The sequence below is a fragment of the Plecotus auritus genome (genome assembly GCF_963455305.1).
Source record: "Plecotus auritus genome assembly, chromosome: 3".
Classification (NCBI taxonomy): Eukaryota; Metazoa; Chordata; class Mammalia; order Chiroptera; family Vespertilionidae; genus Plecotus; species Plecotus auritus.
This window is the reverse complement of record NC_137772.1, coordinates 125,656,941-125,660,660: the sequence shown is the minus strand read 5'-3', so window position 1 is coordinate 125,660,660 and position 3,720 is coordinate 125,656,941.

Genomic DNA, 3,720 nt, shown 5'->3' with positions numbered 1-3,720 from the left:
TCTCCATGTGAGAGGCAGCACTGAGCACCAGTGACTTGTCTCTGTTCCTTGTCACCAGCACATGGGACCTCTGATTTCAAGTACACACACACTAAGAGCCAGTGACTCCAATTCTTGGCGCAAGTGCACACAGGGACCCTGATTCTTGGCACAAGGCCGCACCAAGTGACAGAGACTCCAATACTTGATTCTCAGTGCAGGCACAGGGGGACACTGACTCCTGGTGTGCGCTAGGGGACTCTGATTTTTGGCACACAACAGCGGGGTATTTATTTTCAGCATGGCGCAGGCAGGGTCCCTGATTCTGGGTGCATGCACAAGACCTCATTGAGCAATGTTGACTCTGATCCTGAGTGAGCGTGGCTCCCACAAACCTATGGCAGCCACATCTCTTGGTGTCAGAGCTCTTTAGTGACACTTAGGTGACACGAAGCTCCCACTGCACACAGCCCAGGCCCCCACAACTTGGTGATTGGACCTTCTGGTGATAGTTAAAATGGGGAGACAACGAAACAATCCCCAGTGGAAAGAAAAAGAGGAATTGCCAAGAAAGGAAATAAGTGAAACAGAGGCATGCAACATGACAGAAAAAGAATTCAGAATAATGGTACCTAGTAGTACAGTTCATAAACCTGATGGATGAGAAAATCAACAACCTATGCAAAAATCAGGAAGAAATCAAAAGTGATATAGCTATAATAAAAAAATGCTATGGAAGGTTTCAACAGTAGACTAGAAGAAGCAGAGGACCGAATTAGTGAGTTAGAAGATAAGGTAGAGAAACAAGCCCAATCTGAACAGCAACTGGAGAAAAAAATTAAAAAGCAGTAGGAGAGCCTAAGGGAGCTTTGGGACAACATGAAACGAAGTAACATATGTATAATAGGGGACTTTAATACCCCAGAAGGACAAGAAGAGCAGCAAGGATTAGAGAATCTATTTGAGGAAATAATGACAGAAAACTTCCCTGATATGGGGACAAAAAATGTTACACAAGTAAAGAGAGTCCCAAGCAAGATGAATCCCAAAAGACCCACACCAAGAAACATCATAATTACAATGGCAAATGTTAACAACAAAGAGAGAATCTTAAAGGCTGCAAGAGAGAGACGGAGAGTTACCTACAAAGATCCCCCATCAGATTATCAAATGATTTCTCAACAGAAACACATCAAGCTAGAAGGGAATGGAATGAAGTATACAAAGTGATGCAAACCAAAGGTCTGAATCCAAGAATACTCTATCCAGCAAGACTATCAATCAAAATTGTAGGGGAAATCAGGAGCTTCACAGACAAAGAAAGGCTAATGGAGTTTATCACTACCAAGCCAGTGATGCAAGAAATGCTAAAGGGAATGCTGTAAAAAGAAGAAATAGAAAGGGAGGAAGAAATAGAAAGGGAGGAAGGAACACAGGCATAAGGAACACAAAAATGTCTATAAACAAGTACCCATCAATAATAACATTAAACGTAAATTGATTAAATGCTCCAATCAAAAGACATCAAGTGACTGAATGGATAAGAAAACACGACCAATATACTGTGTATGTTATCTACAGAAGACCCACCTCAGAACAAAGGACTCACACAGACTGAAAGTGAAGAGATGGAAAAAATATCTATCAGGCAAATGAGAATGAAAAAAGTGGGGGTAGCAATACTTATATCTGACAAAATAGACCTCAAAGTGAAGACCATAACAAGCAACAAGAAAGGCCACTTCATAATTCTAAAGGGATCAATACAACAAGAGGATATAACACTGGTAAACATTTATGTGCCCAATGCAGGAGCACCCAAATACATTAATAAAACTTCTGGAAGATATCAGAGAAGAGAGTAACAGCAACACAATCATAGTAGAAGACTTTAATACCCCATTAACATCACTGGATAAATTCTCTAGACAAAAAAAAATAGAAAGAAATTTCAATCCTAAACGACTCACTAGATCAGATGGACTTAATTGACATCTTCAGAACATTCCACCCCAAAACTACAGAATATACATTCTTCTCAAGTGCACATGGGACATTTTCAAAGATAGACCACATATTGGGACACAGACAAAGTCTCTCCAAATTCAAGAGGATTGAAATCATATCAAGCACCTTCTCAGATCACAATGGCATAAAATTAGAAATCAACTACAGTTAAAATAATCACAAAAATTCAAACACTTGGAAGCTGAATAGCATACTATTAAACAATGAGTGGGTTATCAAAGAGATCAAAGAAGAAATGAAAAAACATAATGGAAACAAACAACAATGAAAACACAACCATCCAAAATCTTTGGGACACAGTGAAAGCAATTCTGAGAGGGAAGTTCATAACATTACAGGCCTACCTAAAAAAAAAAAAAAAAAAAAAAAAAAAAAAAAAAAAAAAAACACAAGAAAAATTGGTAATAAACCATCTAACTCTGCAACTTGAAGAATTAGAAAGAGAGCAACAATAAAGCCCAGTGTGAGCAGAAGGAAGGAAATAATAAAGATCAGAGTGAAAATAAATGACATAGAGACCAAAAACAAACAAACAAACAATCAATACAAAAGATCAATGAAACCAAGAGCTGGTTCTTTGAAAGGATAAACAAGACTGATGAACCTCTAGCCAGGCTCACCAAGAAGCAAAGAGAGAGGACCCAAATAAACAAAATCAGAAGCGAAAGAGGTGAAATAACAACAGAACCCACAGAAATACAAAGAATCGTAAAAAAATGCTATGAGCAACTCTAACAAACTGGTCAATCTAGAAAAAATGGACATGTTCCTAGAAAAATATGACCTTCCAAAACTCAACCAGGAGGAATAAAAAAATCTGAATAGGCTGATAACTATGGAGGAAATTGAAGCAGTAATCAAAAAACTTGCAACAAACAAAAGCCTGGGACCAGATGGCTTCACAGGGGAGTTTTATCAAACATTCAAAGAAGAAATAAAACCTATCTTCCTCAGACTATTCCAAAAAATTCAAGAGGAAGGAGAAACTTCCATGCTTTTTCTACAAAGCCAGCATTACCCTAATCCCAAAACCAGATAAAGACAATACAAAGAAAGAGAATTACAGGCCAATATCCCTCATGAACATAGACGCCAAAATTCTCAACAAAATTCTAGCAAATTGAATCCAACATTACATTAGAAAGATAATACACCATGACCAAGTAGGATTTATTCTGGGGATGCAAGAATGGTACAATATCCACACATCAATAAATGTGATACATCACATAAACAAATTGAGAGATAAAAATCATATAGTCATATCCATTGATGCAGAAAAAGCATTTGACAAAATCCAACACCATTTCTTGATAAAAACTCTCAGCAAGGGGGGAATAGAAGAATCATACCTCAACTTAATAAAAGCCATATATGACAAAACCACAGCCAACATCATACTCAATGAGCAAAAACTAAAACCATTTTCCCTAAGAACAGGAACAAGACAGGGATGCCCACTCTCACCACTCCTGTTTGACATAGTACTGGAAGTACTAGCCATTGCGATCAGACAAGAATAAGAAATAAAAGGCATCCAAATTGGAAAAGAAGAAGTAAAACTGTCCTTATGCGTAGATGACATGGTATTGTACATAGAAAACCCCAAAGACTCCATCAAAAAACTAGTAGACTTAATAAATGAATTTGGCAATGTAGCAGGATGCAAAATTAACACCCAGAAGTCTATGGCTTTTCTATACACCAATAATG